The sequence below is a fragment of the Phyllostomus discolor genome, chromosome 1 (assembly GCF_004126475.2).
Source record: "Phyllostomus discolor isolate MPI-MPIP mPhyDis1 chromosome 1, mPhyDis1.pri.v3, whole genome shotgun sequence".
NCBI lineage: Eukaryota > Metazoa > Chordata > Mammalia > Chiroptera > Phyllostomidae > Phyllostomus > Phyllostomus discolor.
This window is the reverse complement of record NC_040903.2, coordinates 97,571,930-97,585,406: the sequence shown is the minus strand read 5'-3', so window position 1 is coordinate 97,585,406 and position 13,477 is coordinate 97,571,930. Positions and strand designations below refer to the sequence as shown.

At 34.3% G+C, this 13,477-nt stretch overlaps 1 protein-coding gene across 2 annotated transcripts in view; it reads left to right on the top strand.

The window, feature by feature from the left end:
• The window catches only part of CCSER1 (coiled-coil serine rich protein 1), a 1,267,039-nt gene that overhangs the window by 889,211 nt on the left and 364,351 nt on the right, over positions 1-13,477 (top strand). The gene's annotated exons all lie outside the window — the stretch shown is intronic.

Sequence of the window (13,477 nt, the reverse complement as noted above, 5' to 3'; positions counted from 1 at the left end):
TGGGTAGGGTTTACAGGAACAAATTCGGAGGACACATGGACAAAAACTAGGGGTGGGGGGAATGGGGGGGAAGGGGGTAGGGTTGGGTGGGTGGGCTGGAATGGGAGTAGGGGGGAGAAAACTGTACTTGAACAATGATTAAAATAAAAAATAAATAAATAAAAAGAATTGAGTTACCATTATGGCCCAGCAATGCCTCTTTTGATTGTCTACCTGAAAAACTCAAAAACATTTATTCACAAAATACATGCACCTCTATGTTCATTTCAGCATCATTTATGGTAGCAAACACATGTGAAGGACACATGAAGTGTCCTTCAATAGAGGATTTCGAAGTGTCCTTCATAAAGAAGATGTGGTACATACAGATTCTCTGTTCTACATAGATTAAATATGATTTTAAATATAACAGAAAAATTTTAAGGATACTTAATCAAATTCTAAAAGACAATAACATAAAATTTTATTATAGAATCATGATTTTAAGATAAAATTAATTTGAAAATTTTAAGATATTAAGCTATATTTTTATAACTGAAATCAAGCAAAGACATGAGGCCATCTTCAACAATTAAACATTATAATAAAATTTATTTGTATAAAAATGGTTAATGATTTTGAGAAGGGTCATATCATTTCTCAAAGATTACTGTAAATTTTTAAAAAGCCAAATTTTACTTATCCTATAAATTATCATTTATATCATTAATTAATTTATTAATTCACCAAATAATTATTGAGCACTATGTGTTAGATATAGACTGTGCCACACACTGGTGTAAAAAAGTGAGCAAAGTAGACATTCTCTTTGACATTACTCAAATGGTCATTTCAAACTGACTCAGTTACTCTAATGAGGAATACAACCCAAATAGAAGGTCTAGTTAACTTTCAATTAGTGTGAGTAAATCATTAATTTTGACATCTTATGAGCACTTAATTTTTTTAATGATGTGTAAGATGAAGTTTATAAAACAGTGTACCATACATATTTAATAATCTTTCAGATGTGTGGGTTTTTTGTACACCAGAGTACATCTTGTTATTTTTAGCATTTTTTCTATCCCTTGGTGGCATGCCACTTAACAGTATTTTAAATTTGATGAGAAAATATTTTCAGTGAAAAATTTACTTTATTTTTTAATTTTAAGAAAAAACCCAGCCTTATGTAAAGAGAACCTTCATACACTAGAAATTTTATATGCAAACATAAAATTAATGCATTTATTTCTAACTCTTAATTCTTCATTTTCTTGGGTCTCACCTTTACACTCTACTGGGTCAGAAAGAAATAATTTTTTAAAGCCTGAAATACATTTCTTTTTAACAAATGCCAAAATACACATGATTTTTCAACTTGCTAGTTTCTAATAATTTTATGTAAGACTTAACAAAGACAAAATCAAATGTTAAAGGAGAGAAAATTATATATATTAAATGGTGTATATAAAGAATGAACAGACAATAAAATCAACAGTGTTAAAAATGTTAGTATACTTCTGGCAATATACCTCAAGGATTTCAAAACAGCAATACAAAATATATATGCACCCCTATGTTTATGGCAATGCTATTTACAATAGCTTAGATTTGGAAACAGCCTAAATGCCCATCAGTAGATAAGTGGATAAAAAAGCTGTGGTACCTTTATACAATGGAATATTATGCAGCAGTAAAAAAGAAGAAGCTCTTATATTTTGCAACAGTATGGATGGACCTGGAGAAAATTATGCTAAGTGGATTAAGTCAATCAGTGAAAGAAAAATACCACATGATCTCACTTATATGTGGAATCTAATGAACACAATGAACTAATAAACAAAATAGTAACAGAAACTTAGATACATTCACAGACAGTTGCTGGAAAAGAGGCAAGGGGGATGGGATAAAAGATAGTGAAGGGAGTAACCAAGGAACATTTATGCATAATCCATAGAATAGACAGCAATATGGGCCCTGGCTTGGGGAGGGAGAGGATGGAGAACTGTATGAGGTCCTAAGGTTCCTACTTTGAAGGGAACTGACCTATCATTGTCCTAAGTACAATATCTTCTTCAATAAGTGTCTGTATTTTTCAATGTTACATGGCTGGATACTCTCTGTACAGACTCATATATTAATTGATCAAGAAAATAAAGAGATAAAACACATGTGAAAGAGCTTGTTCTTATACTCAGAATCATGACTATGACACTTGTTACTAAAATGAGAATGGTAGGCAACCACCAAATAGAGGAAGAAACTCAAATATCTTATATTTCAGGCATGGAATTTTCTTGAGTAATAAAACCTGATTCAAGGAAGTTCTGGGGTTAAACCACTTTGAACAACTCACTGAATTGATATTTTGGAGTTTATTATTCACATTTCTCCTTACAAGTAGAAAGAACACAATACCACTTTTTCCTAGTGAATTGTTCATGGATAATCCATATAAAGATTACACACCCACACTATTTCCCATAACTGATCTTTAGTGGTAAGGTGGGAAAAATTCATAGCATCAAACTGTTATTACCACACCAGGCTGAAACATACCAACACAAAATCTGATGCAGATTCATTGTTCTACTCACTCAGTCATTTTGAATGCAATGGCCACACAGTACACATGCTTATTCAATGGCATCTACCACCCCCTCTGACCAGTACAGTGAAGTCCTTGTTGTTCACACATGTGCATGTCAGTCCACTCCCCTTGGCTGCCAGATTACATCAATGTTGTGCCAACACTTCTTGTTATATTAACAATGGTTGGGCTTTTTTTGGATAGGCCTCATATATTTAGTAAATACATTTTATCTTTAGATTTTTGCCCTTTCATCTGATAGGAAATATTTAAGTTGAATATTTAAGCTATGAAATTATGCCTAGATACCTAAAAGTCTAAGTTATTATTTATACAAATTCAATTAATTGTTTTATGTAAATAAATAGTATGTTAGCAGATGATATCAATAGACATCTGTTGCTTACTTTTGGAGAGGTTTCTCTTGAGAAGTCTAGCTTTGTAAATTAATGCTGAAACTTGGCTGAGTCACAAAGTAAGCAAAATAAACACTGATTATACTCTGAAGGTGGAGAAATGTTAAAAGTTGGGGCATATTTTTGAAATGAACTTTTACCAAATTGTCAGCTTAACTTATTTTCTACCTACTTAACTTACAGGCATGTATAGTATCCTTGAGTTTCTGTTTTCAGAGTTTTGTCTAAACTGTCATAATACACCAGGCCTCAAATAATTTGATTCTGCTGAGCTCAATTTTTTATTTCAAGGAATATGACACTTCTCTGTACTTTATATTATTTGAATTATACATCTCATATAAAAGAGTGAAATATCCAGGAAAAAATTGAATGTGATATTCAACTGACAATTGGATGTAGTAAAATAATCTAATATATACAATTATTTTGTAACCTATGAATCATAGAACTGTCACCATGAAGAATAATAATTTTGCATTTTAATATTATTTTTATTATTTTAATCCAATTAAGTTTTTATCATGTTCTTTGTCTTGAGTAATTCAGGGTTAGCCTTTATTGTAGGGGAGCTTTGAGTCCCCTGTCTGCTGCGGATGAAAATAAGTCTACCAAGACATGATCTGCTTGGAAAGGAAAGGTGGCCAATCTCTCAGAGGAGAAGGACCAGGAGCCTTTTCCTCAATGGGCTTTTATTGAGTTCAGTTTGCACAGGAATACAGGTAAAGCTCATCAATCATTGTCAGGCAGTAAGGATCAAATAATAGATAACATACAGAGAACTATAAGAGTTTATTTTGAGTCAGGGTCAGTTAGCTAAAGGGCTACAAGAATTTGGGGAACAAACTCATTTCATGCTAGGATCCTTATCAGAAAACTGAGGACATTCTCAGCAAAGCAGGTTTCACAGGATTTTATGCATTCACTCATAGGCCTGATCGCCCTAGGGAACCGGAGCTGCCAGTCCCTGCCCAGGGTTGCACCTCCCTCCCACATTGTTTCAGGATTAAGTCAGGCAAGAGAGGTAACCAGCCAAGAGATTAGGAGATTTCTAGCAGAGAGAAAGCAGGCTCAGGCTATGTCAAAGCTGAGAGGAGAGGGTCTATCACCCCCTTTTTCTATAGCCCCCCAAGTCCATCCCTGAGGGCCCCTTCATGACCATGCCTGTCTTAGGTCATCCCTCCTTTGAGGAAACTTACCTGTCATTGGCTAACCAGTCATCTGCTCAGGGCCAAGCAGGGTGAAGTAAAAGGGGGCAGAGGTGGTGACCCTGCCAGGGAGATAAGCTCTGTCTCCTTAGTGGCTTATGGTCTCTTTACTCAGCCTTAGCCATGGTGGGTTGCAGCTTCTGAAACTAGGCAGGGCAGTTCCCAACACTTTATGACTTGTATATTTTTCCCCTAAAAATATTCTAATCTTTTTTATAGCCAATGAAATAAATTTTTTAGGTTCTCATATGTTTTACATGGCAAAGCACCTTACATTTTTTACCTAAATTTTGTAATGCTTCAGTGATATAAATTGATATATTTTAAATGCTGTAAGAAATACATTAGCAATATAAGAAAAGACATGACCCTCACACTGCCATGTCACATGTTATTAATAGATTTGAGTTTACAAATAGTAACCTCAATTATATCGCCCTAGAGTCTGATTTCACTCTTCAGTGACTTAAAGGGTAAAAACAATCCATTATTTTAGGCATATACACACTGTTAAAACAGATTTTGCTTGTTTATGTAAGTAGATCAATAACAATAAAGTTATTGATATCTAAAGTTAGATATCAATAATACTATAGTTAAAAATAAAGGTGGTTATTTAATTCTGGATCCTGAAAACATTTTGCATTAGCAATTTACTTAATATTTTTGCCAATTTTATTAATAAATATAGGTTATTAAAATATGATGATTCTATAAAAAATGTCTGGTCTACATTAACTCTTTGGCCTTTTTGATCTTCAACATAAAATTTTAATATAATCAACATTTCATTGTTTAGTAGTTATATTTAAATACTATGCTAAGTCAGTATATTGAGGCCAAAATATTTTTTATTAATTTATTCTTTGTGATTTAAAAAAAATTGAGTTAATGTTTACCCAAAAATCTCTAGCAAAGTGAGAAGTACAAATTAGTCAAGGAAAATCTTATAAATATATAAATGTGAAAATATACTTTTATAGAAATTCAGAGTCCTTGTTCCGCTCCAGGGAAAGATTCTAGTTTGTATATCACTGCTTCTTCTAGGAAGCCTGGAATCAAACTACTTTATACCTCTGTTCCTAAGTACAGGGGAAGTTATTTCTTCTACTTTCACCTTCTGTGTTGCTTCTTTACTATAAAAAAGTAAAACAAGAAAGGGTGAGTGGGAAAAAACAATTTAATGTACAGATACTTCATAACCATATTGCATTGCCATTTCTTCCATAAAACTTAACAAATCAGAGTAAGTGAGGGGAAAAAGAATAAAACTAAATGTATGGTTGATTCTGTTCATTGTTCTATAGACTTCAGACCCAGAATTTTTAAAATTTTTTTTAAAATTTTATTTTAACCATTGTTCAAGTACCGTTTTCTCCTTTTTACTCCCATTCCAGCCCACCCACCCAACCCTCCCCACTTCCCTCCGATTACCACCCTCCCCCTGGTTTTTGTCCATGTGTCCTTTAAATTTGTTCCTGTAAACCCTACCCATTCTCCCCTGAAATTCCCTCTTCTCTCCCCTCTGGTCACTGTCAGTCTGTCCCCTATTTCAGTGTCTTTGGTTATATTTTGCTTGTTTCTTTGTTTTGTTGTTTAGGTTCCTGTTAAAGGTGAGATCATATGGTATTTGTCTTTCACTGTCTGGCTTATTTCACTTAGCATAATGCTTTCCAGCTCCATCCATGCTGTTGCAAAGGATAGGAGCTCCTTCTTTCTTTCTGCTGCATAGAATTCCATTGTGTAAATGTACCATAGTTTTTTGATCCATTCATTTACTGATGGGCATCTTGGTTGCTTCCAGCACCTAGCTATTGTAAATTGTACTGCTATGAATATCGGGGTGCAAAGGTTCTTTCATATTGGTGTTTTAGGGTTCTTAGGATATAGTCCCAGCAGTGGAATTGCAGGGTCAAAAGGCAGATCCATTTTTAGTTTTCTGAGGAAGTTCCATACTGCTTTCCATAGTGGTTGTACCAGTCTACAGTCCCACCAACAGTGCACTAGGGTCCCCTTTTCTCCACAACCTCTCCAACACTTGTTGTTTGTTGCTTTGTTTATGATGGCCATTCTGACTGGTGTGAAGTGGTATCTCATTGTGGTTTTAATTTGCATCTCTCTGATAGCTAGTGATATTGAACATTGTTTCATGTGTCTTTGAATCTTCTGTACGTCGTCCTTGGAGAAGTGTCTGTTCAAGTCCTTTGCCCATTTTTTAACTGGGTTACTTGTCTTCTTAGAGTGGAGTTGTGTAAATTCTATATATTTTGGAGATTAAACCCTTGTCTGAGGTATCATTGGCAAATATGTTTTCCCATATAGTTGATTCTCTTTTTATTTTGATACTGTTTTCTTGAGCTGTGCAAAAGCTTTTTATTTTGATGAGGTCCCATTTGTTTCTTCTTTCTTTATGTCCCTTGCTCTAGGAGACATGTCAGTAAAAAAGTTTCTTCATGAAATGTCTGAGATTTTCCTACCTACGTTCTCTTCTAGGACTTTAATGGTGACATGGTTTATATTTAAGTCTTTTATCCACCTTGAATTTATTTTTGTATAAGGTGAAAGTTGGTGCTCGAGTTTCATTTTTTTGCATGTAGCTGTCCAGTTCTCCCAACACCATTTGTTGAAGAGGCTATTTTTATTCCATTTTGTGTTGCTGCTTCCTTTGTCAAATATTAATTGACCGTAGAGACTTGGGTTTATTTCTGGGCTCTCTGTTCTGTTCCATTGGTCCATGTGCCTGTTTTTATGCCAGTACCAGGCTGCTTTGATTACAGTGGCCTTGTAGTATAGTTTAGTGTCAGGTATTGTGATCCCTCCTACTTTACTCTTCTTTCTCAAAATTGAAGCAGCTATTTGGGGTCGTTTATGGTTCCATATCAATTTTTGAAGTGTTTGTTCTATGTCTGTGAAATAAGCCATTGGTACTTTTATAGATATTTCATTGAATGTGTAAATTGCTTTTGGTAGTATGGACATTTTGATAATATTAATTCTTCCAATCCATGAACACAGTATATGTTTCCATTTGTTTGTGTCTTCCTTGATTTCTTTCCTCAGTGTTATGTAGTTTTCTGAATACAGGTCTTTTACCTCTTTGGTTAGGTTTATTCCCAGGTATTTTATTTTTCTTTTTGTTATTTCAAATGGGATTTTTTTTCTTGATTTCTGCTTCTGCTGTTTCATTGTTGGTGTACAGAAATGCCTTTGATTTCTGGATATTGACTTTGCATCCTGCTGTTTTGCCAAATTCATTTATTAGGTCAAGCAGTTTTTTGGTGGAGTCTATAGGATTTTCTATGTACACTATCATGTCATCTGCAAACAGTGACAGTTTTGTTTCCTCCTTTCCGATTTGGATGCCTTTTCTTTCTTTTTCTTGTCTGATTGCTGTGGCTAAAACTTCCAGTACTATATTGAATAGAAGTGGTGAAAGTGGACATCCTTGTTTTGTTCCTGTTCTTAGTGGAAAAGATTTTCATTTTTGGCCATTGAGTATGATGTTGGCTGAAGGTCTCTCATATATGGCCTTTATTATGTTGAGGAATGCTCCCTCTATTCCCACTTTGCTGAGTGTTTTTATCATGAATGGGTGCTGTACCTTATCAAATGCTTTTTCTGCATCAATTGATATGATCATGTGGTTTTTGTCTTTGCTTTTGTTTACGTGATGTATTACATTTACTGATTTGCACATATTGTACCATCCTTTGCATCCCTGGAATGAATCCCACTTGGTCATGGTGTATGATCTTTTTAATGTATCATTGGATGTGGTTTTCTAGTATTTTATGGAGGATTTTAGCGTCAATGTGCATCAGTGATATTGGCCTGAAGTTTTCTTTCTTTGTTGTGTCCTTATCTGGTTTTGTAATGAGGATGATGTTGGCCTCATAAAAAGAGTTTGGGAGTCTTCCATCTTTTTGGATTTTTTGAAATAGTCAGTGAAAGATAGGGGTTAGTTCTTCCTTAAATGCTTTGTAGAATTATCCTGTGAAACCATCTGGTCCCGGGCTTTTGTGTGTTGGGAGTTTTTTGACTACTGCTGCAATTTCTTTTGCGGTTATTGGTTTGTTTAGGCTTTCTGCTTCTATTCCATTGAGTTTTGGAAGATTATATTTTTCTAGAAATTTGTCCATTTCATCTGGGTTTTCAAATTTCTTGGCATACAGTTCTTCATAGTAATTTCTTACAATCCTTTGTATTTCTGTGGTATCTGTTGTAATCTCTCCTCTTTCATTTCTGATTGTGTTTATTTGGGTCCTCTCTCTTTTTTTCTTGATGAGTCTGCTTAAAGGCTTGTTGATTTTGTTTATTCTTTCAAAGAACCAGCTCTTGGATTCATTGATCCTTAGAATTATGCTTTTAGTCTCTGTGTCATTTAATTCTGCTCTGATCTTCGTCCTTCCTTCCTAGCTGTGTGCTGTCTTTGTTGTTGTTCCTCGAGTTCTTGTAGATGTAGGGTTAGGTTGTTTGTTTGGAATGTTTCTAACATTTTTTGGTGGGCCTGTATCGCTATGCACTTCCTTCTCAGGACTGCCTTGGCTGTGTCCCATAAGTTTTGGGTTGTTGTGAGTTCATTTTCATTTGTTTCCAGAAACCTTTTGATTTCTTCCCTAATATCATTCTTGACCCATTCATTGTTTAATAGCATGCTATTTAATCTCCATGATTTTGAGTGTTTTGGGTTTTTTTCCTTGGGATTGGTTTCTAGCTTCAGTCCCTTGTGATCTGAGAAAATGCTTGGTATGATTTCAGTTTTCTTGAAATTGTTGAGGCTTGTTTTGTGTCCTATCATGTGGTCAATCTTTGAAAATGTTCCATGTACATTTGAAAAGAATGTGTATTTAGCTCCTTTGGGATGGAGGATTCTGTATATATCAGTAAAGCCTATTTCATTGAGGGTATTGTTCAATGCCACAATATCTTTATTGATATTTTGTTTGGAAGATCTGTCCATTTTTGATAGTGGGGTGTTAAAATCCCCCTCAATAATTGTGTTGCTGTCAATATCTTTCTTGAAGTCCTCTAAGATTTTCTTTATGTATTTGGGTGCTCCTATGTTGGGTGCATATGTATTTACAATATTTATGTCTTCTTGGTGGATTCTTCCCTTGAGTATTATGAAATGGCCTTCTGGGTCTCTTTTTATGGTCCTTTTTTGGAAGTCTATTTTGTCTGATATGAGCATTGCTACCCCGGCTTTTTTTTTTTTCCTGTCCATTTGCTTGTAAAATTTGTTTCCAGCCCTTCACTTTCAGCCTGTGCAGGTCTTTTATCCTGAGGTGGCAGACCCAGAATTTTTTAATTTAAATTAGGATAAAATTTATTTCCAAAACTACCCATATTTGTTAAAAATAAATTAGGAAATAAGACTAAACAAGAAAAAAAACCACCTCTGCCCTGACTGGTGTGGCTCAATGGATTTAGTGCCAGCCTGCAAACCAAAGGGTCACCGGTTTGATTCCCAGTCAGGGCACATGCCTGGGTTGTGGGCCAGGTCCCCAGCATGGGGAGGTGTGAGAAGCAACCACGTTTCTCTCCCTCTCTTTCTCCCTCCCTTCCCTTATCTAAAAATAAATAAATAAATAAAATCCTTTTTTTTTTTAAAAAAAAGAAGAAACCACCTCTAATGTCAAATATACTCTTAGTTAATGGAAATACTTTTGATGTTTCAGAATAGAAAGAGATAAATAATAGTAATAATTCTGAGCATTAAAGCCACATCATTTTAAATAACTATTCAAAGACTTGAATCAAATTACTCTTTTAAGTAATATTCTAGTTTGGGTGATATTCTTTTTTTGTTGTTGTTTTCAACATAGTTTAAATCATCTTCTGTCACCATATATTTAACCCCATTTACCCTTTACTGTTTACCCTTTACTGTTTGTTCCCCAGCCCTCTTCCCTCTGTTGGCCACCATACAAGCAATCTGTGTCTATGAGTTTTTGTTTGATGTTTCTGTTTGTTGTTTCTGTTTGTTCATTTGTTGCTTTCAGTTTTACATCCCACGTATGAATGAAATCATATGGTTCTTAAGTTTTTCTGTCTGACTTAATGCTATACATATTTTAGGACATTTATTTTATCATCATTATCTCCATTTAGTATACATTTCTAGTGCCTCAGAATGGTATTATTATGACATATATTATTTATTAGAGAAAATAATTAATGTCTATTCTAAAGAAACGAGAGTGTTTGATAAAACAAAATTTTACCCAGGTATTACACTTATTTTCATAATTTGTACTATTAAATGTATTTTTAAAATTATCACCTCATTACTTAATATTTAAATATTGTAATGCCATTGATAAAATTAGATCATCCAAATAAACCATATGATTCTTTAAGTATTCACTTAATTTTTTCTCTTTTATTGTATTTTCCATTACCATTTATCCCTCTTATACCCTCTTCCATCTCCACTGCTCCCTCTCCCAAAAATCACCACATTGTTGTCCATAGCCATGAGTCCTTTTTCTTTTCTGCTTGATCCCTCCAACTCCTAATCCCCTACTTCAGAGCTGTCAGCCTGCATTCCACGAGTCTGCCTCCATCTGGCTCCTTAGTTTAGTTTGTTCATTAGATTCCATACATGAGTGAAATCACATGGTGTTTGTCTTTCTCTTACTGGCTTATTTCACTTACCATAATGTCCAGGTCCATTCATTCAGTCACAAAGGGTATTCCATTGTGTAAATATATGATAATTATTTTATCCACTCATCTGCTGATGGGCATGAGCTGCTTCCAAATCTTGGCTATTGTAAATAATTCAGCAATGAACACAGGGGTGCTGTTATTCTTTCAAATTAGTGTTTTGGGTTTCTCTGGGGAAATTCCTATAAGTGTAATAACTGGGTCATAAGGCAGATCCATTCTTAATTTTTTGAGGTATCTCCACACTGCTTCCCACAGTGGCTGCCCCAATCTGCATTCCCACTGATAATGCAAAAGGGTTTCCCTTTCTTCACAGCCAGCACTTGTTTGTTGATTTATTGATGATAGTCATTCCAACAGGTGTGAGGTGATATCTCACTGTGGTTTTAATTTTTATTTCTCTAATGATTCATGATGATGAGAGTGTCTTTCTATATGCCTGTTGGCCATCTGTATATGTCTTCTTTGGAGAGGTGTCTATTCAGGTCTTTTGCCCATTTTTTAATTGGATCATTTGTTTGTTTGTTTTAGTGTTGAGTTTTATAAGTCCTTTATAAATACTGAATATTAACCATTATCCAGAGTGAATATGTTCTCCTACTCACTGGGGTGTTTTTTGTTGTTGTTGTTGATGGTTTCCTCTGCTGGGCAGAAACTTTTGTTTGATGTAGGCCCATTTGTTTATTTTTTCTTTTGTTCCTTGCCTGAGGAGAAATATCAAAAAATTATATTGCTATTAGCAATGTCTGAGATTTCACTGCTTATCTTTTCTTGTAGGATTTTTATGGTTTTGATGCTAACATTTAACTCTTTAATTCATTTTGAATTTATATTTGTATGTGCCATAAGAAGGTGGTCTAGTTTCATTTTTCATGCACATGATCAGTAAGGATTTATTCCAGGATGCTATTCAAAAACAATAAATGTAATACACCCATAGACAAAATGAAGGATAAAAACCATATGATCATATCAATAGATGCCAAAAAAGCATGTTATAAAATCCAGCACTATTTTATGATAAAAATTCTCAGCAAAGTGGGAAAAGAGGGAACATACCTAAAGATAATATGCAATATATGACAAACCCACTGCCATCATCATGCTCAATGGGCAAGAACTATAAGCATTCTCCATAAGTTCAGGAAGAAGACAAGGATGTCTACTTTTACCCCTCTTATTCATCATAGTACTGGAAGCCCTAGCAATAGCAATCAAACAAGAAGAAGAAATAAAAGACATCCAAATTGGAAAGGAAGAAGTAAAACTGTCATTATTTGAAGATGACATGATACTGTATATAGAGAACCTTAAAGTAGATTCCACAAGGAAACTACTAGAACTGATAAATGATTTCAGTAAAGTAGCAGGATACAAAATTAATATCTATAAATCAGTTGCATTTTCATGTTCCAATTAAGAAATACCAGAAAAAGAAGTTGAGAAAACAATCCCATTTGCAATTGCTTCAAAAAGAATAAAATACCAAAGGATAAATCTAGCCAAGGGTGTAAAACACCTGTACTCAAAAAAATTATAAGACACTTAAAAAGGAGAATGAAAAGATACAAATAAGTAGAATCACCCACTGTGTTCATGATAGGAAGCATTAACATCATTAAAAATGTCCATAGATTAAATGTAATCCCATTCAATATACCAGTGAGGTATTTCACAGAACTAGAACAAATATTTCAAAAATTTATATGGAACCACAAAAAGCCCCAAATAGAAACAATGACCCTGAGAAAGAAGAATGAAGTTTGAGGAATCACACTACCTAATGTGAAACTATACTATAAGATCATAGTAATCAAAACAGCCTAGTACTTTCATAAAAGCAGACACATAAGTCAATGGAAGAAAATAGCCCAGAAATACACCCACACCTTTTTAGTCAATTAATATTTGACACAGAAAGCAAGCACATACAATGAGTTAAATATAGTTTATTCAATAACTAGCATTCACTTTAAACATTTATTGAGCATTTTCTCTGAGTGAGGCCCCATGTTATCTTTCTTATCTAACACATGTCTGTCAGATTACTTTCACTTGTGTAATATTAAACATAGACTTTTAAATCTAGATGAGATTTTCATAATTATTATCTAAATCAGATTTCTGACTTTGAGTATAAAAAAGTAGCCAAATAACAAAAAGTCCCAGAGAGCTTAACTTTCCCCAGAGTTTTGATAAACTGTCTGCAATAAAAGTAAATTATGAATATCGGTATTAAAAGTTTGTTTATTTGGCTCTGGCTGGCGTAGCTCAATGGATTGAGCATGGGCTGCAAACCAAAGTGTCTCAGGTTCGATTCCCAGTCAGGGTACATGCCTGGGTTGCAGGCCATGACCCCCAGCAACCACACATTGATGTTTCTCTCTCTCTCTCTATCTCCCTCCCTTCTCTCTCTAAAAATAAATAAATAAAATCTTTATAAAAAAGAAGTTTGTTTATTTGTATAAAATCAAACTAAAATTCACCAGAGTAGGCAAGGGAAGGAAAATTTTATGCAATAGAGATGAGTTTTAATCATGAGAACAGGCTTTTCCCTAATTTGTTTAAGGTTATTCTAATAGTTATGCTCCTAATTTTCCACTAGAGTTACCTTA